Source organism: Camelus ferus, chromosome X (assembly GCF_009834535.1).
Source record: "Camelus ferus isolate YT-003-E chromosome X, BCGSAC_Cfer_1.0, whole genome shotgun sequence".
Classification (NCBI taxonomy): domain Eukaryota; kingdom Metazoa; phylum Chordata; class Mammalia; order Artiodactyla; family Camelidae; genus Camelus; species Camelus ferus.
The window spans coordinates 18,603,164-18,626,635 of record NC_045732.1 but is presented as its reverse complement, the minus strand read 5'-3'; the positions used below and the strand labels follow the sequence as shown (position 1 = coordinate 18,626,635).

General features: G+C 39.0%; 1 protein-coding gene across 1 annotated transcript in view; it reads right to left on the bottom strand.

Moving 5' to 3' along the window:
* The window catches only part of GRPR (gastrin releasing peptide receptor), a 112,291-nt gene that overhangs the window by 5,740 nt on the left and 83,079 nt on the right, over window positions 1–23,472 (bottom strand). The window contains exons 10-13 of the mRNA XM_032475596.1: window positions 23,169–23,232; window positions 13,091–13,154; window positions 5,904–6,080; window positions 301–1,819 (exon numbers count right to left, since the gene is read on the bottom strand). The gene's annotated coding sequence lies outside the window, so the exon portion shown is untranslated. The remainder of the gene's footprint in view (window positions 1–300; window positions 1,820–5,903; window positions 6,081–13,090; window positions 13,155–23,168; window positions 23,233–23,472) is intronic.

Here is a 23,472-nt window from a genome sequence, read left to right as displayed (position 1 = left end):
TACAGGGAAGACCTTTAGAAATGGAAGATTTCCCTTATAAACATAAATGTCTCTTACAAAAGGGTAACTTCTACTCCGTTTTCAGAGCTTTTCCTATGTTTGTTGTTTCTTAAAAATAATCAGCTTAAAATAGTCCTTATGCCAATGAGGCCTACTTTGGGCTGGCAAATTCTGCTCCCCTTCAACACAGAGCTACCTTGGGCCAGCTACTTCACCTCTCTGTGCTTTAGTATTGTCATTTGTACAAGCCTACTGCATAGGGTCACCGATTCCATGACAAAATCTCCACAGAATACTTACCACAGTGCCCAGTTCATGATGGTCAGTAAATACTAGCTGCAGTGATGATGATGATGATGACGGTGATGAGATGATGGGAGGCTGATCTATGCGATGCGTCCCGGCCCAAGAGGAAGATAAAAATGCATCAGGGAGTGGGGAGGATGGAGCGCTTGCTTAGCATGCGCAAGGTCCTGGGTTCAATCCTCAGTATCTCCATTTAAAAAATATTAAATAAATAAACCTAATTACCCCCCCCCCAAAACCTGAAAAAAAAAAAAACCATCAGGGAAAGCTTTCCAAATAAGGTGACTTGACCTTGCTCTTGAAGAATGTGATGGAAATTCATTAATGGAGAGAGGTTCAGCATAAGAAGTAAATGAAAAAAAAAAAAAAAAGATAGCAATGACAATAAAAGAATGAATAGAACACAGAAGCAAGACATGCACGGAGTCATGGAGGAGGCTGGCCTGGCTGGTCTTTGGAAAGTAGGACTAGAATTTATTAATTCATTTGAAACTAAAATAGTTGTCATATCTCTCATAACATTAGATTCAAAGGCTCAAACTCGGTAATAAAAAAAAAAAACCCAAATGTCACTGGAAACCGCCTTGGTTTTTGAAGCCAAAATGTGGTACTCAAATGAGTTCTTCCTTTGTTACGAGCCCTGGGATAAGAAGAAAGAAAATAACAATTAAACAGAAAAATAGACCTATGCTGGGTGGAAATCAGTTTCATGATTTATAACCAGTTTGAATGCTCAGATTTTTCCATGTTTTTAAAATTTCCGTTTAAAAAATTCATTTCTCTGCACCCTTTCACCCGCATCCTTCCCTTCCCCCGACTTCTACTGCTTACAGTTAATAGGTACCAAAGCAAGGCGTCCCTTCTTGTCTAGGGTAGAATGCCCTTTCCTTCTGCAGAGAGGAGCTTTTTTTTTTTTTTTCCTAATCTCTGTGATGTCTTGAAATCATTGGCTGTAGGAAGGGCTGACAGAGATGCCCGAGTACACGACTTATGGGTAGAGAGGCCTGGTAATTCCTTGAAGCCTTGTCCCCTCCCTCCTCCTGGAATGGCTCTGGGCTGGGACTGGCAGGAGCTGGCATTGCTCGGAGTGCTGCACCAACTCCATGCTGCCCAAGCCAGACTCCATTCACCATTTAAACAACAGTATGCAATCTGGAAATCTAATTTCCATTTGAGGCTAATCCTCTAAAATCCAAATATTGTAACAGATCCTGAAAACAAGATTCCTTCGCTTTTAGAAAATACACAAGTTGATTTTCTTGAAACCTTTTGCAGCTCAGCATACCTGACTAGATTTCTGTGTTTGCTGGCCTGTTATTACAATGGGAGCTTCGTCAGCGTTTCTTCTGGGGTCTTTCCGGCAAGGAATGTTTATTTATCTCATGCAGGTGGAGAGTGTGACTCTCCTGGGTCTTTGAATACTCAGTTTTATAATGAAGTGCAAAGCTTTATCCTTTTTTTTTTTTTCTTTGAAGTTTGGTAAACATAACCTTCAGCTTCTTACACAATAGGCCTAAGCAAAAAGAAAAGCAGAAAGAAAGTAGGAAGAAATGCTTTCTTCTAGCATATTAAGAGGGGCATTCTATCTATATGTATATATATTTTTTGGCCTGCCTGGATTAATGGTAAGATCTAGATGGACCCAGAGAAAGAACAAAGGCTACTATTGTTCCAGAGAATTGAAAAAGTGCTTGGTGCTAGAGTCAAAATCCTTTCTAGCAATTGTATCTTTCAAAAAGTCTACACTGCATTACTAAACAGGATAAATAGTGGGAATTTACTCTGTTTTCTCATGACACATCCCTTAACATATTTGGACTGACCAGCCCACTAAGGGGCAGTCTTAGGTCCTCTAAAGGGGAGCAAAATATGCCCCCCCAAATATCCCTCTTTGACAGAAGGATTATCTTGAGCTGGTTATTTTTAAGAAACAGCAGACATAGGAAAAGCCTTGAAAACTGTTATGCTGTGGTTTCTTTCGTGTTACGAGTCCTACTCATCCTGTGTGAAACTTGCAGAATTTGAGTTACATTAAGCTATGCTCTGTGGTTCAAAATGGAGTCACAGTGGCCAATGTAAACTTCCATGTGAGTTGTTTTGAAACATCCGCTGTAGGACTGTGAGTGTCTTAGACTGATAAACTAAGAGTGGCAACTTTAGATGAGAAATTTGTTTGCCAGTGTACATCACTGGAACGGAGGGAGCAACCGATAGAGCCAAGACCCTCTCCCCTGGGGTAACAGTTACTCCTTAAAAAGAGACCACTGAGCCCAGTGACTTGACGGCCCTTTGCTGGAGGACCCAACTCCACACTGCTGAGAGCTGTTCCAGAGGGACCTGCTGGAGGCCTGATTGGTGCAGAGGGTGACTTCCCACTCTGTTGCCAGACCAGAGGCCTCCTTCCCAGGCTTCTCCTTGGAGTGGTTTGTTACCCACTTTTCTAGTTTCCCTAGTTTGACTAACCTGTGCTGTGTGCTAGTTGTGTGCAATAAACCGAGCGATTTGTGAATTGAAGATAGGCCACATTTTGTATATCTCCAAGGCTATGGCTCTTCCCTGGCCTTACCCTGCAACAAGCAATTGAGAAGTGACCCTTTTGTTATAGATATTGGCATTTATAAGAGAAATCTCCATTTGCAACAGTGTCTCCCTCTCTGTCCCGGGAAGGGGATGACTAAATCTCTAGACACTCTTAGCAATGGAGAAGGCTCTGCTTTATGTGCAACCCAGGCCAAGACACTTGGCAGGGACCACCCCCCACCCCACTGGTGACCTAAACTTTGGAGCTTCTCATTTGGGCATTTCTTTCCAAAGCATTACATGTCCTTGCTGGCTGGGCTTGCTTTGTCCATTTTGGAGTTAACTGGGGTGATGTAATTCAATATATTTTTCTATATTGAAAATAAGGAGACCTAGTTTAAGTATAAGATAATCACCAAAGACAAACTTGAACATTTTTCAGTAAATTCTACAGCCAAGCTGGAAAAAATGAACTAATTGTGGTTCTTACGTAGGCATAATGTCCCTAATTTGCATACACACATGAGTATGCAATTACACACATACATACACGGCTGTAAATTCAAAGGGGAACACATATCAGAATGTTAGAATAAACTCACTGCAGGCAATCAAAGGATAATAAAGTAGTATGAAGAACCAGGGACCTGAGAGATAGGTAAATAAAACACGCATTCATATTCATTTTAAAGAGGCTACTTGTGTGAATAGGGATAATATATTGAGAGAAGCTTAATTAACTAAGGCTTTGAAGTAGCAGAGAGATTTAATGAATGTTTTGGCATACTTAGAATTGATGGAGGAAGTCTTCTCATGAAAATTTCTTTGGAAATCATAGTATATCCTTAACAATGAAAAGAAGCATGTAATGATTGAGATTCTCAGTGCAATTTATTGAGTAACACCACATGGGGGCTCTGAAAGAAATATCATCTCTGACAATAAATATATTTTGTCATTTCCAAAAATTTCTTGGAACTGGGGTTCTTGCCCTCAGTCTACCACAACCTTAATGGAAGAGATGAGATAGGTAAATAGTTAACCAAAAAAATGCAGCAATGATTACATTTAATTTGAAATCACTTACATTAATGACAAAAGTGAGTTAGAGACAGTTACTAAGAAAAAATGGTTGGATGATGAGAGTGTAGGTAAGTTCCTATGTGAATAATACTAAGTTTGAGTAAAATTAGGGGTAAGTTTCCTACAAAACAAAGTAGATGAGATCTAGTTTTGAATTTTATATCTTCTTACAAAGATTGGTCAATAAGAGCAAGACTTTTTGTTTTCTTAATAACCAGAGGAAGGAAACAGAACTACATACTAAGTAAAGACCTTTTCATAAGGACCCAATACTCATCTTCATTTAAATATGTCTCCCAGTGTCAAATCCTATAGTGGTTCTGCATTACATTCAGGATGAAATGTGGATTTTTGGCATGGCATAGAATGCCATGGATAATGGGGCCCTGATTATCCTTCATCAGTTCCTCCTTTGACCGCGGCCATGTTGAACATTTAGTGTTTCCCAAGGGCGCCATGTTCTCTCACTAATCTTGCTTTGAAATGGGCTGTCCTGCTGCCTGGAATCTTCTGTGCCCCTTCTTCTCTTCAGGAACTCTCTTTCATCTTTCAAGACTCATCTCATGCTACAGATTTTGGTGAGTTTGGTTTTGAATTTTCTACTGAACTGTTTATTTTACTTTTGATCCATTTTTAAAAATGAATTATTTTTCATTTCCAAGGGGTTGGATGCTTTGGATTTGTTTGAACTTACACTCTTGATTTCTAGTTGTCAAAATTATATTTAAATAAAGATGACATTCTTGTGATTATTCTAGTTATTTCTCTTTAATTTTGAAACTGCCTATGTAATGAGAATACTTTAAAAAGCATTATTATAAATTATGCATTTACTAAAGTTATAATTTAGAGAAGTATCCTCAAGCCAAAAACCTTAGAGTCATTCTTAACTCTTCTTTTTTTCTCTTATACCCTGCATATCTGATATTCCTGAAATCTTGTTTTGATTTTCAAAATATATCCAGAATCCAGCTAGTTCTGTCACCTCTACCCATGTCTAAGCCTATACCAGGCCTTATCTGGACCCTTGTGGTTGCCTCCCAACCAGGCTTTCTGCTTTTGGTTTTGCCCCCTCCATAGAGCCAGTCTCTTCTTCATGCAGTATCTGTGAATTAGTTAGATGGTCAAACATCCCTGGACTCCGGGTCTCCCACCTCATTCACTATCAAAGCCCAAGTGCTTAAAACTGCTCCCAGGCCTTAAACAATCTTCTCACTGCCCAGCCCCCACCTCCCTTCAGTGGCATCCCTTCCCATTCGGTCAGCTCTTGTGGCCTTGAAACATGGGAGGCGGGCTCCCGCCCCATTCTCTTGGTCAGGCATGACTTCTCCCGAAGAATAGCTCCTTCACCTCCTCCAGGTCTCTGCTCAAATGCTATCTTCTCACTGAAGACTTTCCTGACCTCTTTTTAATGCGAACTCAGTCCCCCAAACACATACCTAACTGCTATCCCGACCTTTTTGTCTTATTTTCCTCCATTTTTCTTATCACTATCTTACATGCAAAATATAGTACTTATTCATTTGTTTATTGCTGGTTGTCCCACTTTGAAATATACGCCCCATCAGGGCAGAGGATTTTTGTCTCTTCTGGTCACTGCTGTATCTCCGGCCATGAGAATAGTGCCTGGCACCTACGTCATAGGTAACTCAGAAATACTTGTAATAATGGAGTGAAAAACAAACGTATGAAAGAATAAATAAATTCAATGACATGAAGACATTTTCATAATACAAAGTTAAGTCAAAAACTGAACTTAAAAATTTTATTTCTAAAAAAAGAAATCCCTAAACTTCTAGTATAAGCCCAATGCTGTTTACTGCATGTGCAGAGAAAAAAAGGCTAGAAGGAATAAAGTTAATAGTCATTATCTCAAAAGGGAGCATTCTTTTGTGTATTTTCAAAATGTTCTACAATGGCATTGTAACTTTCGAGTCAAGGAAAAAAATCAAATTTTATTTTTTTTGTTTTTTTTAAAAACAATTTCTTCTTACCTTCACCATCCTGAATGATGGACTGGGCTGTCTTAATAGCCCTGTCTCTTCTCCACGCCTCCCTCCTGCCCTCTGTCCGGTAATTTGGCCAAAAAACTCCAATCATCGGTCATTTTGATGCTATAGAGTATATGCACTAAGGGAGTCGTTTGTCAGGTTTTGAGAGAATTAGAAATCCTGTTGAAAAAACAGTTTGAATAATTTTTTTTTGAAGATCAATTTTATTCCCACTGTATACTATGAATTTATATTAGTTACTTAGGCTCTAATATAGTAGTAGATGCTTGCTTGGCTCATTCTGGAGAAATTTAGTGCAAATTTAGAGGTTGGTTCTTAGAATTACAAGATTTTGTAGGAGAGGAGAAGTAGTTTTCCCTCTACTCTTCTGCATTCTTGGCTGAAACTCCCCTGTAATAAAAGACAGATTAACAGGAGAAAAACAAACAAGTTTAATAACATGTATACCTCTTGTACACAGGGGAGGTGCCCAGGAAAAGTGCGTAACTTCCCGAAATGGCCCAAGCCACATTAAATACCCTCTCCAGCTAAAAGTAAAAGATGTTGGGGGAGGGGAGTGGGTTATGGGAGGTGACGAGGAAAAGATAAACAAGGTAAGGTTGTTATGTAGATTCAAGTTCATGCCTTCTCCATTAATAAGTTTCTAGAGATTTAGGGTCATCCTTCTCTTTCTGGTACAGAGAGGGAGACACCCTAACAAATGAAGGCTTCCATTATAAATGTAAACGTCTCTTACAAAAGGATAACTTCATTTTCAGAGCTTTTCCTGATTACTGTTTCATACAAAAGATAATCAGCTCAAAATAATCCTTATGCCAAAGAGGCTTATTTTGGGGTGGCAAATTCTGCTCCTCTTCAATTATTTTATTCTACATTTGTTTTCTCCGAATGTGGACTAAAGGTAGACCTGTAAGATATGTGGATATGTTAGGTGCTCAAAATGGGATATAACCTTTTTCTCTATCTGATTCTTTTCCTAGAATAACAGAAAAAACAAAACAAAACCAGTAAACTGGCATTTGGCCTTTTTATTAAAAAAAAAATCCCATAAATAATTTTGATTGGCAGATTTTTTCTGTTTTGTTTTTGGTTTTGTGTGTGTTATTGATGTAGCACAGGCTGTCAGTTATGGAGACCTTTAACTTTAGATCAGTGATTCTCAACTGTGGATTATTTGGCACCCAGGGGACATCAGGCAACATCGGGAAATATTTTTTATCTTGATAACTAGGGGGCAGGATTGCTACTGGCATCTAGTGGGTAGAGACATCTAAACATCCTAGAGAGCTCAGGATAGCACCTACAACAAAGAATTATCTGGTCCCCGATATCAGTAGTGCCGAGGTTGAAAAATCTTATAATCTAGACAGAGAATGGGTTAAAGCAAACCCGGAAAGGATTAGCCGCTCAAAAGAATAGCAACAAAAGACGTCCTCTTCTTAGGCCATTTTCTGAGCCAGCCATCTCATTCTTGCTTTAGCTTGTTTACTTTCTTGCTTAGTAGTTTAAAGTTTTTAATCACCTCCCAGCTGAGTGTTGTAGCTTTGGTACAAAGAGGAAGCTCTCAGCTCTAACCCCTGGGCTCAGTTCCATCCAGCAAGAGAAGCTGAATAAATACTTTGTTTTCTGAGGGGTTCAGTTGGGCTGGTGGAATTACTCATCACATTGCAATAGCATCTCCCACATGGATTACCCTTGAGTGCCTGAGTTGTCCTGGAGGCTGAGAAAAGCTGCTGATGACCTGAGCAAATACCTACAGAAATAAGGATCAATCAATACAGCTATTTCGGCCAGCTCTGCAAGGCTTGTCTCTGAGACAAATGGAGGTGGGTGTCAAAGGCATTTTAGGAGGCAGCACTTGGGGAGGGGAAACCCAGGCGTGTAGAGCAGCTCCAGGAGGCAGAGGCTGGACCTCTCTCTGCCTCAGTTTTTCCATCCATCCAGGGTCTCTCTCTTTTTCTATCTCCACTCCCCCTGTCCCCACCAGCCCCATCCTAGTGTTTTTCAATTTGTGACAATAAGAACACAATGAGTTTTAAAGATCAGTTGTGATAATTATTAAGTGACACTGAAGACTTTTTTTTCCCTTCGCCTTCTCATTCATGTTTTCAACCACTGTGTTTGTTTTCATGGTTTATTAGAAAACAATAGGGTTCTAAGTTTACATGCTTACTTTTCAAATCGAAGTTACATTTTTGAAACCTAAATATCCCAGGCCACTCCAGACTGTGAGGAAGGGTGTGGTCACATTAACAGTAATATCCCCCAGTTTTTTGCTCCTCCTAGCCCTTATGTCTTTTCCAAAGGCTCTGCACGTTAGGCAGGAGGAGTTCCTCAGGCAGTGTTTTACAAAGCTGACTCTAATAGGCTCTGACACCATCACTGCTACCTGTGACTGTTGCAGCCACTCTGGTCCTCACATGCTTCTGTGGCTTCTCAGCAGGGCGTAACTGCTACTGCATGGTCTTCATTATCTGCTGCTGTTTCCCAGTGCTGAAGTCAGGTGAATGTTTCCTCCATCTTTCTCCATTGAACTCAGATCAGGAACAGCCCAGTCTTATAAACTCTCTCATCAACACAACTCTTGGCTTATGTGCCTAATTCCCCTCTCCAGTGAGGCTCAAAAGTAGCCTGTCTGGCCAGTTTGTGTTTGGATAGGAGAGTATGGGGACAAAGCCACATAAAAAGTTATCCCTTTATCTCTCCACTGACTTTTCCCCTCCTCTTCCAGGGGTCACTGTATCATAAATCCCAACTTAGCAAAAAAAAAAAAAAAGGAAAAAAAGTACCACCCCTAAAGCATATTAACTCCTGGAAAGAGATACTTTGCAGACCAGCATCAATCATTGAAATATTCTTGCTAATAGGACAGGCACACTACAAAACACCTTGAGGTACAGTTTACACTGTGGTTTACACAAATGGCATCCTAAGATTGACTTCTAGGAATATATATCCCAATTGGACTTTGTGACCCCTTAATTATAATTTACCTATAATCCTAACAGATGTGTTGAATAGCTCTAGCATATCTCTAGTTTCCATGCTTTATACGGTGAATTATTCCTCCCAGTGTTCATACTTTGAAGCACAGAACATGTGATTTTGATATGATCATCTTTATGGACAACTACATGGTCTGCTGACAATGCACAGCCTGATCTTGTCTTCTCAAGCTCCAGGCCCTAGACTGAGTCTGGGGCTTGGCAGTGTAATGTTTGCTATGCCTACATTTGAGATGGAATTGACAAATAGAAATTGAAATAACATGCCAGGAGACTGTTGAAAGGTGTCATATTTCTGGCTGGGTTTTCAATTTAAAGCCTATACAATGATAGAAGTGGGAACTCTGGGGTGGGAAAAGAAGAAATTTGGAAGCTACAGAAGACTGTCAGTCAACTAGCTATCTTGACAGGTTGACATGTTATCTTGAATGGAAGCATCATTGATGGATGTTCTAACATTGGATTGAATTCCCTGACCACAGGCTAATCTCATTTTAGGCCCTAGATGACTTACTAAAATTTGTTGTGTCAAAAAACATTTAGTCTGGATCATATTTTATTACTGATTTAAGCATATATACACAAAAATTGTTTTTTGGAAAATGTAAGAAGAAAAATCCACAGAGGCATCTCAGCATTCCAATGAAGAATATTTTCCTTTAGCTGGTAGAGGGGTATGTCATTCACTCAAACTCTTAATTTAGTACAGCACACGTGTAGTCCTTTTAAAGTATTCATGTATTCAAAGTGTGCCACACTGTCCGTTCACTCCTGTGTCACCGCAAGCTATCACTCCCTTTAAAGTCTCTGGAGCATGTAAAATATCACATTGACAATGTCACTTTTTTCTGATGTAAAGGTCATCACAAAAGCCAGTAAAGTCTTTCAAGGATTTTACTTCCCATAGCAGTAGGCTGAACCTTAACTTTCACGTCCTCAGTCCCACCTGTGCTCTGTCTCACACTCTTCCCTCTGGAACACTCTTCTACCCCATCCCCACCATTACCCCCCAGTTGCTGGGCTAAATTTCCCTGAGGAGTCTTCCTTGATTCTTTATCCCTGCATTGGGAACCTCTCCTATAATTCCAAAGTATCCTGGGTCAACCCTTTTGGTAGTGCCTTTGACACTGATTTGTAACGGTTCGTTCCCTTTTGAATCCTCAATAGATTTCAAGCTTCTTGAGAGCAGGAGCACAAGCTTGTGTTGGAAGCATAGAAGTCACTCAATGGAAATGCAAATCAAAACTACAATGAGGTATCACTTCATACCAGTCAGAATGGCCATCATTAAAAAGTTCACAAACGATAAAGCAGGAGAGGGTGTGGAGAAAAGGGAACCCTCCTACACTGCTGGTGGGAATGTAGTTTGGTGCAGCCATTATGGAAAACAGTATAGAGATTCCTCAAAAGATTGAAAATAGACTTACCATATGATCCAAGAATCCCACTCCTGGGCATATATCTGGAGGGAACTCTAATTTGAAAAGATAACTGCACCCCAATGTTCATAGCAGCACTATTTACAATAGCCAAGACATGGAAACAACCTAAATGTCCATTGACAGAAGACTGTATAAAGAAGTTATGGTGTATTTATACAATGGAATACAACTCAGCCATAAAAAATAATAAAATAATGCCATTTGCAGCAACATGGATAGGCCTGGAGAATGTCATTTTAAGTGAAGTAAGCCAGACAGAGAAAGAAAAATACCATATGATATGACTCATATGTGGAATCCAAAAAAAAAAAAAAAAAGACAAACAAACTTATTTACAAAACAGAAATAGACTCAGAGACATAGAAAACAAATTTACGGTTACCAGAGGGAGAAGGGGGTGGGAAGGGATAAATTGGGAGTTCGAGATTTGCAGGTACTAACTACTATATATAAAATAGGTAAACAACAAGTTTATACTGTATAGCACAGGGAACTGTATTCAATATCTTGTAGTAACCTATGGTGAAAACGAATATAAAAATGAATATATATATGTTCCTATATGACTGAAGCACTGTGCTGTACACCAGGAAGTGATGCAACATTGTAAACTGACTATAGTTCAATAAAAATAAAAAAAGAAGTCACTCAATGGATATTTATTTGATGACTTAAATAATGAATTGGCCAGCTATCTAGACCTATTTTTTATACCTAATCCCAAATTGCCAATTGAAATGGAGCTCCTCACTTCTGTTTTCCTTATCAAGTGGATATTTGAGAAATGTATCAAATGAACAGGGGTGTAGGAAGATGACTTTTAGTTTGCTTTATATCAGTATGGACATGGTCCTCAAGCCTGCTTTATTCAGAACAAGACATCACTCTCTTGATCGTGAACCTACAAATAAATGGCAACTGCTCAAGTTATGTATAGGACGATATGAGCACATATTTGTATTTATTAACCCTGGATCTCATATCAAGAGACACTTGAAACTGACAACATAACGCCATTTGCAGCAACATGGATGTTACTGGAGAATGTCATTCTAAGTGAAGTAAGCCAGAAAGAGAAAGAAAAATACCATATGAGATCACTCATATGTGGAATCTAAAAAACAAAAACAAAAACAAAAACCATAAATACAAAACAGAAAGAGACTCATAGACATAGAATACAAACTTGTGGTTGCCGGGGGATGGGGGGTGGGAAGGGACAGACTGGGATTTCAAAATGTAGAATAGATAAACAAGATTGTACTGTGTAGCACAGGGAAATATATACAGGATCTTGTGGCTCACAGCAAAAGAGAATGTGACGATGAATGTATGTATGTTCATGTATAACTGAAAAATTGTGCTCTACGCTGAAATTTGACACAACATTGTAAAATGACTATAACTCAATTAAAAAAAGTTGTTTTTTTTTTTAAAAAGAGACACTTGAAGTCTCTTAGGAGCAGGAAACATTTCTTTTTCATTTTTCAGTTTTATTAGGTAAAATTTAAAACATATTAATAAGAGTATACTTACTAAAATTTTCTCTTTCCATTTTATCAAGAATATACCTGAATTATGACTAATTTTATCTCTGGTGGTAAGCAAGTGAATCATTTTGGCTGTGATGGGGCACTAATAGTTTTATCATCTTGGCTAAGTTTTGGTATTCTTGCTTCTTAATTGTATAATAAAATCATCATTGTACTGTGACTCACCATTTTAACTGAAAAAAATTAAACCAACATTCATAGGCCAATGTTATTTAAAAATGAAAGATAGCTTGCCATTAAAAGAAAAAATCTGACATTAAGCAACAGAGAGAGAAAAAGAAATTCTGAAATCTCTTTTAAAATTCAATTCATTATTCTCAGAAACAAAATGGATTTCCTTTCAACATGTTGGAATAAAAATTGGAGTTCTTTCTAAAATCGTGACAAGTTTTATCTCTGGGTATAAAATTTTAAATAGAAAGAGTGATAGCAAGTGATAGGTCTTTATCTGGTAACATGGAGATAAATGATTTTCCTAAGGGTATGAGGACATAGAAAATGAATCATTTTTGAACATGCTTAAGTTTGCAACTCAGTAACTCTGAAGACAGTGGTTCCCAGAATTTTTGCCATAGTGGGTATTTTTTTTTAAAGTAAAAATTTCATGGACTCTTTCCCACCGATAAAAATTATATTTTTAATGTTTGTTGCTTAAACAAACCACAATAAAAAAGTTAAGATGATGTCAAAAACTGCTTGAAAATCATGTGTATTTGATTAATAACAAAGTGCTTTAATACATTTGAAAAATAGTGGTTCAGAAGTGTTTAAGAGACTATTTAGCCTTTCTACATAAAATGTTTCAAATGCATATGGGTTCTTGGGCCCTTGGTAATAATTCCTAACCCTTGGGGTCTGTGATTGCAGACTGGGAACTAGAGGTGGGACTTATAAAAAGTTATCTCACTTTGATGAAAATTACTTCTACTATGCTTGACAGGACATTTTTGTCATCTCTTAAGTCTTCCTTTCCTTTGCACAATATATGAGATTGTTTATGATTACCTTTAACTCTTTTCCCCCAATGTTTCAGAAGCTTTAGTTGTTTACTTTCATTGTACTTTAAATGAGGTGTGTACACGTCCAGGTGAGTGACCCACTGAAAACACATCTTGGCTAGGCTGCAGACTCCCTGGCACAGTTAGAGTCCACAGGCAGGGATAACTTACCTCTGGTTTGTGAATTCATCATGCTGCACTGTAATCATTTCTTGATTCACTGAATTTAAGATGCCTGTAATTAGAGGAAATTATTTCATGTAACACTTAAATAAAGAAAAAAAAGTTGCAAATTAAACTTGGGCATGATGCTTTCAATATTATTTAGTTTTCATTTTATTTTTAAGTTTATTAAAAGAGCTGTTTTGCACACATTCAGGCATAGATTCTAATCATGTCACTATTGTCCATTCATAAAATGAAAAATACACATGAAATAAATTGGTTGAGGTATTCCTAAAACCCTTTCCCATTCAGGATTTAATTTTCTAAATCATTTGCTACTCAGAGGCATTCATGTTCACCTTTCCCCACAGTATCGTCCCATCAACAGCATTGTTGCCATACTACCCAGAGCAATTTACAGATTTAATGAGATCCCTGTCAAATTACCTGGGACATTTTTCACAGAACTAGAAGCAATAATCCTAAAATTTATATGGAACCACAAAAGACCCAGAATTACCAAAGCAAATAAACCCACAAACCTACAGTCAATTAATCTTCAACAAAGGAGGCAAGAATATATAATGGAGAAAAGACAGTCTCTTTGGCAAGCGGTGTCAGGAAAGCTGGACAGCCGCACGTAAATCGATGAAGTTAGAACACTCCCTCACACCATACACAAAAATCAACTCAAAATAGCTTATAGACTTAAACATAAGACATGATATCACAAAACTCTTAGAAGAGAATGTAGGTAAAACAGCATTGTTGCTGAAGCATTTCTTTAAAGTCTGCTCTCCTAGTATCTCTGGATTTTCACCCAAGCCACTGACATTCACTCTGCTATCTGAAGGTGCTGACAAAACACTTTCAGAAAACTAGGATTCATCTTCCTTCCTCATATTGCCCTTAAAAATGGTGTGTTGACTGAAATGTCAAGGGACTGCTGTGGCCACTCATACCCCAAGGAATAAACTAAGTTCCATAATCACAGGCAGTGTGGTAGACAGCTTCTAAAATGGCTTGCAATGACCTGCACCTCCTGGTATTCACACCCTCGTATAATCCCCTTCCCTTGAGTAGGGGCTGGACCTAGTGACTTGCTTCTAAAGATTAGAACTCACCAAAGTGATGGGATGACACTTCTGAGATTAGATTACAAAAGCTGACTTCTTTCTGGCTACCTGACTCTCTCTCTCCCTCTCTCCCTCTTGCTTGCTTGCTCTAGTAAAGCTACCTGTCATATCATGGGTTGCCCTGTCTGGAGACTGCTAGGCAAGGAACTAAGGGAGGTCTCTGGCCAATGGCTTATGAAGAACCAAGGCCTCAGCTGAATAGCCCATTAGAAACTGAATCCAGTCAACAATCACCGGAGTGAGCTTAAAAGCAGATCTACCCCCTGCTGAGCCTTAAGATAGTTATGGCCCCAGGAGATACCTTGGAGTCAGAGGGCTCAGCTGAGCCCTACCTGTTCTCCTGATCTATTTCATGTAATAAAATATTTCATGTAATAAATGTTGTTGTCTTCAGCCTCTAAGTTTTGGGGTAATTTGTTATGCAGCAATAGATAACTAAGATACATATGGGGGCAATACATTATGAATACACAATGGCAACCACATGAATGTTACCTGGCTGACAGCAGTTATAAATTGCCATTGACTGAAAGATGCATTTCAATTTTAGAGATGATAAATATGAATAAATAACCTACATTTTAGAATAAATGGAAAAGTAGAGTAGTTTACTTGCTGGTCTTCACCATCAGCATGAGAAGTCTTTGAGTCATCCAGAGAACCCTCATCTTGGACCTGGCTATTAAGCTCATAGCTCATCTTGAAATGTTCAGAGAAAGATGCCTAGTCAAGGTTCCCACAGGGCACTGTCCACCAGGGAAGGGTGAGCACTCTCTAGGTCATCAGGAACACACTGTGTTGGGTAGTGTCTGGCATATAGTATGCAATCAATAAGTATTTTTGGATGAATGTATGCTGCAAAAATTAAGTGCTTCAAGTGGCTTCTAATCAATCCTGGGGGTAGCAAGGGAGAAATAAAAAAATCTACACATTTCTTCTTGGCTTTTACATAGGAATAAAAGTGTTTGCAGCCCTACTGGCAAGTTTGCCCCTGGCGTGGACAGGAAATGGATTCATGGTGAGTCCAGGCAGGTGATGCCCCAGCAGCCTCATGGGTAGGTGCCATCTCTGTACCCGAGTGGAGTGATAATGGAGCAAAATAATCTCCAAGTCCTTAACATGAGCCACAAGTAACTGATCCGCTGGATGAGAAAAAGTCAGGACAGAGGAACCTTAGGATCAGATACTTCCTATTTTCATCTCCTTGGTAATATTTAAGAACCTTTGGTCTTAGACAAAGTGTGCTTTGGAGGAAACCCTTGAAATGACTAAGATTAGATTTCTGTCACTCCCACAGAATGGGAACTAGAAAAGAAACCAGATTCCTAGAGACAATGAACAGCTATCCTAGGTAAAATTAAGATAATAGCTCTAATGAGGAAACTCTTGAATGGAGACTAGAAAGAATAGGCATGCATCTGAATATCCTCTCTTAATATCAGCTCTCTTTACTGGAGAGATCGATGCAGACAAAATTAGACATTAACATATTATTGCATACTGCATAAGGTTGATTAAATTGGGGCTTGAAATCTGCAGAAAATGCAGTTGAAAATAGAGGTGGGTGATGTTTAAGGATCTCTGGGGAGAGGTGGTGTTGCTTCCTACTGCTTACATTCAGGGAGATTTTATTCACTTTATGCTGGCGATCATCAGAAGTGAGTAATTTTATATCAAATAAGCATTCTTCTTAAGCAGGCATAGCGCCGATACTCAATGAATTAAAGAAAATAGTTTACATTTACCCAAGGTAACCCCAGAAGTCCCCAGTGGAGTTCAAAATGTTTTCTCTCACAGCTTGAAAATATGCAGGAGAAGCCTATGAGCTGTGAGCACCGTCTGTCCTGTGGGCCAGTCAGTCTGACCTGGAGGGTTAAGTGAGCAGACACGCTGGAGAAGAGTCGGGGAAAAGGCATCTCGAACACGCCTGTCACCTCTGCTCGTGCCATTCAGGTTGCCTGCCTCCCCTAAATCAGCTGTGTTGGCTCCCAAGCTTGTTTATGCCATTTTTACTTGTTTTCCTAATTCCTTGATTGAACCAAAATATTAGATAAACCAGTGGAGTTGGTGTAGAAAGAACATTGTTGTTGTGAAAACTTGAATCCCTTTGGAAAGACTCAATAAATGCAAATTGCTTTAAAAATTGCCGCCAGATTAGACAGCAGTGGAAAAAAAGTAAAAGATGGAGTGTGTGGAGCAAAACAATTTCAGAGGGTGCTTTACTGAAATGGCTTCCCTGGAGTCTAAGTTCTCACTTAAGGAAAAAAAAAATACCACTGGAAATAACAGACTACATGTTAAAGGAGTAGATTATTCAAGTATGGTTTTTTAAGTGAAAATTTCAATATGTTGGGTACAAATGTGAAATAGTTTTCATTTTGGAGTAACTGCCACCAGCTGTGCTCTGGCCACTCCTTTGGGAGTCTCATTTTTATGACAAAACTTCTTAGTCACTTTTAGTCATTAGAACGATGTCATTCCAGTTTTTAAAGGATTCTTGTTAAACTTTCAGTCTTTTACTCGTAAAGCTCTCCTCCTTATCCTCTGTGGCCCTCTGATTCCCCTGCCCCTCTCCCCAATTATCCCTCTGGTGAGGGGATGGGGAAAAGGGAGAGGAAAAACAGACATTGTCTCTTTACCCAGAAAGATGGGCTTCTTAGCTGGGGCGGTCGTCATTACTGCTATAACTAAGCCTTTAAAGGCTGAACATGGACATATGTGGATGGGTGAGGGTCTCAACAGATCTTGCTGAGTAGGACCACAAACCAAAACAGCTCCTTTGGGAACAGCCCAAATCCATCTTCCATGTTCATGGGGAAGCCCAAGAGGGTGGCCCTTATTATCGCTCCCTAATGCTCCATCCCCCACCTGGGTATCAGCCAGGCAGGGCAGTAAGCTGAGCAGACATCCAACTCAGGAGTGTGATGTCTGCCTTCTTTCCTGCAAATGTTCCCCAGTTATTCAGGATGTTGCCTCCCCTCACAGGGAGTAGAGGGGATGGCCTCTCTGCCTGAGCACCACTCTACCTCACAGGCTCACCTCTCTCTTCTCCCCAGTCTTTCATTTGCATGGAGTAGGGCAGAGGCAGGAGAGGAGAGAAGCTAGTTCTGCTGGCTCTTCTCCACAGTCCTGGAGGCAGGTGGCTGGCTAGAGTCCTGGCTACTTTTGTAAATTTAAGGTATGGCCCACATAATCCCTTTTTCACTTTCAGCTATGGGACTTGATTTTCCAGACTTAAAAAAAAGAAAAGCTGGAGAAAACCCCACTCAACACCTAACACCATCTCTTGACATAAGCAGGACAACTTGGAATTCCAATCAGACCTACCCTGCAGGAAGAAGGCATGACCTACAGCAAAGGACTGGCAAGTGAATGTCATGCTTATGACATGTACATCTTATGATTCCTAATATTGAGTTTTTCAGTTTACAGATCTGTTCCGATCACTTGAAATAAGAAGACTTCTATGTAATGCAAGCAACCAAATGTGGGATTTTTCACTCTCCCCACTTTCTCCTGAAATAGCCTCTCTTCTGTTTCATTATACTTTATCATCCTGCAGTGTCCTGGATGTAAAACAAATACAAGGCACTCCCCCTTTGCTTCTTCAGGTTCTGAGGTCACAATTCAGCTTGCTACTGTCATCTTTTTAAAACAACTATTCCTGAACAACTTCCTTAGAAGCCTTTATACAACTTGCATCAACATAATTATTTCATTTCTCACCACTTGTCCCCTAAAACAGTCGATACGAAAACTTTTTTAAACTGTTGAAGATTCTGGAATCGAGATTATAAAGTTTCTCAAGTCAATCTTGCCCATTCTTTCTAAGTGTTCTAACCTGTTGCCTTCACTATCTGTGTGGTGTCAAGTAAAACAGATCCTCTTCAATGCCAAAGATCCCTTTCAATACAAATCATCCAGTCAAGTTTTCTGATTTTTTTTAACAAACTTATTATTTAGCGAGTGCTAAACCTACTTGTAAAATGTGTTTCCAAGTATAGGTATGTGATATATTAATACGTGAGAAGCTTTGGTTTCAAGACCATGAGTATCACAGCAGCTCAACAAAAACTCTCTAAGAAAAAAACTGTCCTTAAATAAGGAATTTCTATTGACTTTTTTCATCAGCTTGTGCTATGATTTAGCCTCGTTTCACACAGACACTTGCCTAAACATTTAAAGACTCCCTTCATCCTTATTGATCTAATAACAATAAATTATACGCTAACTCAGTAACTATGACTAGAACAGCCATTATAACTGACCTATTGATTCCAGCCTCTCTTAAATCTTTATTAATCACTGTTAATCTTGTGTTATCTCATGTACTATAGTAGCCCCGCTTATCATGGCTTTGGATAACTGCAAAGCCACTTTGCATAAATGCTGACTTGTGCTTTTGAAATCTTAATTTCTATTTTCAAAATTATTCTCAAGCCAATAGTGTGTATTTTCTAATTTAAAAAGTGTTACTTCCAAAGATTTTGATGAAACCCTAAAGATCAACGTGCCCATCAATTCTCAATTACAGTGTCTCTGAAAATGTGATCTACAGGCACCACCATCAGAATCACCTGGAAGGCTTCCTTATAGTCCAGGCTCCTGAACAAAGATCTCAGAGGATGAGGATCTGTGTAAATGTTCTTTTAAGCTACCAAGTTTCTGGTAAGTTCTTATAGCAGCTGTCAGAAACTAATACAATCTCCGTCATGGGATCCAGACTTGGTCTAAAATCCTTGAAAGTGAGAATGTAGATCCTGCCAGGGCTCTACCCAAAGATGGTTTTGTTCAGGCACCTCCCTCTGTCTTCCTGGGCGATGCGTCCTCACTCCCACTCTGTATCTGATGGGATACCCAACTATTTACTTTTGCTGCCCTCTTGACTGTTCTCTGCTAGAAATTTTCAGAAGCTATAAACACTTCACCCTAAAACTTGATCCTCAGCAACAACTGTGAGATGTGGCATAGTCTATTTGTTATCTTGGCATCTCACATGTCTGGTCTGTATCCATTTGACATTGTAAATTGGCTCTGTGATATTGGTCAATACAAGATTGCCTTGGCTATCCTTTACAATATGATTAACTAGCACTTCTGCCTCCCTTAACCTCATGGGTTGCCGATACTTTGTTTTCATCTGGGTGATAATCCCCTAAGATTCTGCATTGGATATCAAGGAAGGGAAGCACTTGGAAACCTCTGCACATCTAAACTGCTCATCTAAGAATGACAATTTTATTTTTCACTTTCCCTAAACAACCTTTTCTTTTATTACATTCTCCTTTAATTGCATTTCTGTTATTAACTTTGCCCCAAGTGCATCTTACTATTGATTTTCATTTTTCACACAACTTGGACAGATCCTGGGCTGTACTGCTAATTTGCACTTCCATGTAGTTCTAGAGGTTGTCATTTTCAACTTCGTGTGATTTTTCTTATAGCTGCAGAACTTTATGTTCCAGGTCTGTAAGACACTTAGTGAGTTCTGTAAAGCTGGTAGCAGAGAACAAGGCTGCCTGCAAGTCTCTATCAATTAACACTTTCACATTCTGGCCTTCTGCAAAAGGCTCCCATTATTTAAATAAAAAATTTTGGAGAGATTTTTGTGGCTTCAGTGATACTGAAAACACAAGGACTTTTAAATAGCACCATTTCCTTCATTTAATTCTTGTTTCTTGTCACAGATAAGTAGATATTGATAGTTTTGATACTTAAATCACTCAAAGAATCCATCATTAAATTGATGGCGCTGTTTTAGTCAATTTAATGCATGCTGCATGGTTTCTGCTTCTGTTTGCATTTCTAACTTCGTGGAAGGACTATTCGGATATGATGCACTCTTGAAAAATGGACTCAGAAACCTGTTTCTTTGAGAAGCCACTCCTATTTCCTTTATTACTCTTAGCTGATTGTTTTGCCTTCTGATTCACTGGAAAATGGAAGGAGCTGAGTGTTCCAGTAAGATAAAGGATGGAAAGTGTCCAATGGCTTTGGTAATCAGGAGATCCCCAGTCACTTTATATAATACAATTTGGTAGAGACAGAAGCCAGATTGCTGTGGGTTAAGACATGAATGGAAAGTGAGCAAGTGGAATTAGAATTAGCCAGTGGGAAAGAAGCAGAGGTGAGAGAGACTGGATGGTAAATAGAAGGGACAAAGGTTCAAAGAGGGATTTCGAGAAGAGAGAGCCTCTACGGTGTTCCTTGGCCAAGGAGAAAGAGCTGGCAGCAAGGCCAAGCCTTTCAAGAGAGGCTGTGACTGTGTGAGCACGACCCTGGGGTAAAGGTTTTTTTTTTGTCTGTTTGGTTTTTTTCCCCTTAAAATGTAAGTTAAGCCCAGTTACATGTTTTATAGGACAGATATATTTGTACTTGGTTTTCCCATTTTGGTGTTACACTGACAGACAACTTTTATTCATTTTCTTTGCTTTCTATCATAGTTCTTCTGATATTTGGGCAAGGTTGATATTTTTGTTTTATTGGTTATATTTGCTATTATAACTATTAATAATATGTCTTTAAAAAAGAGCTGCAATACAACGGTTTTATATCTCTTTCACCTCACATCCCTCCTCTCAATATTAATTTTTTTACTCTTCCTCTGCTACTCTATAAAGCATGTTTCTGAGATAGTATAATGTGGGGAAGACAGTAAAATGTGGTTACAAGCCATTAAACAATTAATAGATTAAAATGCATACTGATGACTTTTTGCGTGCCAAGCAGATGCTGCTGGAGCGACCCCTGTAAATGCGCAGGCTCAGGTCTTTGCCCTCAGGAAACTCACAAGGCAGATCACCAGGTGAATAATTGAGAATTGGATAAAAATACCTGTTGACTATATTCCTCAGCAAGAATTCCACATTTCTTATCATTTTAGTGTGTTTACCTGAAGATTTCAAGACATTCTGAGGAAATAATCTGCCTAGTTACTTAAATGCCTTATATAAGGCACTTTATTAGGACATTTTCACAACAAGCCACTGTTACACTGTGAATGAAAAATATTGCCAGCCATATCAGTAAACAAAGGATGCTGCAGCCATCAAGTCATTAGCCGTGACTGCCACCCACAAGAGTGAGCAAAGGGAACTCAGGATGGAGACAAGCAGGCAGCCACCCCCAGTGGTGCCCCTGAGGGAACCCAGGATGTCAAAGAACAGGATACTGGCCCTAGATAGCTAGGTGCATATAAAAGGAATGATTTCAATGAGCCCAGACATTTGCTCCTTCCCATACATAGGAAAGCGCTACATTCCTTAACTTGAGATATCTGGTTTTCTTTAATTAACAGTAATCTTTTGATGTTCCACTACCTGGTTTTGTTGCAAAAACTCCTATATATCCTGGCTCCTCTCCTGCCTCTTTGGAACAGTCTCTTAGAGCCATCTGAGAGGCTGCCTCCCAGGCTAGAGGCCTCAGAAAGTCTGCTGAATAAAACAAAACTCTCAACTTTTAGGTTGTGCATGTTTTTTTCTGTTGACACCATAAATAGCCAGTGAACTGCTATCGAAATTTATTTGAGACAAAATCATATTCATTCTTGTTTTTCTCTGACCCAATTTTTTTTTTTTTTGGATTGTATTGGGCCAACTAGCTAGAAAAAAAGCTGATAGTCAAACATTTCTACATGGCAATAGTTTATTCTTTTAAGGGAAAGCCAGTTTTGTTTTAGATGCTTTTGCTGTATTTTATAACATATTTAATGGATATTTATCTTAGGGAAAGTCATGTTTGTGAATGTTTTACAGATATGAAATTCACTATAGTGACAACCTTGACAGATGAGTTTGGAGTGATACTCTTTAAACTGGTAGCATGTAGTAGAACTAATTTGCTTGGGAGGGAGTTAAAATGCTCAAGATCTTCACAGTCTCCACTCTAGGACTGACTAATTGTAATCTTGGGTGACCACTCCTCTGTATCTGTGAAATGGGGACAATGCGCCAGTGACCATCATGGGGATTGAGTGAAATCAGCATGTGAAAGTCTTTGTAGCCTGAAAAACCTAACACATGAGATGGGATGAGGGGTGTATTAGTTAGTGACTGCTGTATAACAAATTACCCTCTCCCCACTCAAAACACAGCAGCTTGAAACAACAAATATTTATCTCACAGTCTTTGAGGGTCAGGAATTTGAGGGCAGCTTAGCTGGGTGGTGCTGGCACAAGGCTGCAGACAAGGAGTCAGCTAAGGACACGTCATCTCAAGGCTCAAGGGGGATGGAGGGGTAATCTGCTTTCATGCTCGCTCACATGACTGTTGGCAGGATTCAGGTCATCACTGTTAGACAGAGGCATCAGTTCCTTGCCATGTGGGCCTCTCGGTAGGGCCGATCAAAACATAGTAACTGGCTTCCCTTGGAGCAAGTGAGTGAGAGAGCAAGAGAAGGTCCCTAAGATGAAAGCCCAGTGTCCTTGTAACCTAACTAATAACATCTTAAAATTACAATAAAATCACTGCTAACCTTGCAGAGCCCTCAAGATCTGTCTTAAAGTGTCAGTTTGTTCCAGACTACAAAGGAGTTAATGAAGGGCAAAATTTAGAAAGTAAATTTTATTTGCCCTGGTTTATAATACCCAAGTCTGAAAATAAAAGTTATAAAATGTGTTAAAATCTTGACAAATGTACTCAATTTTGATGGCCTTATTTCCTTGCCTTATTGCTTATTGCCTTTGCCTACAACATGAAGGGTTGTTTTTTTTTACTTTCTAAATAGCAGAGATTCTGAGTCTAACCAGAATAATTTCCTGCACTTTATGTTGACTTTATTATATGCTTGACTATTTAAGGAAAAAAAAGAACAAAGGTTCCTCAGTCCTTACTTATGAAAGAACTAAAATTCTTTATAATCATGTTACCTTCTTTTTTAGTTTAAAATGTTTATTGACACTTTGATTAAATATAGAACCAGATGTTGTTTCTCAGGCACCATAATCCTACCTTAATCAAGTGTCCAAGTCTCCTGTGACAACTTCTTTGATTTTTGCCTTCTCCAAATCAGATCCTTAATAAAGAAAAAGATAAATAAATTTTTCAGAATGTATTTTACACCTAAAAATATCTTTGTGGATTTCTTAGAGGGCTTCTAGAAAATCACAAAGGTTTGTTCTTTCACCTTTCAAATAAAAGGAAGCTAGAAACATTTGGTTTCTTTATTCGTTCCTATTAGTGAGTTATATGGGAAGAGTAGTCAAATAAGTGATACTCAGCCTTCCCTAGGTTGAATGCACTTAAGTAAATGTCA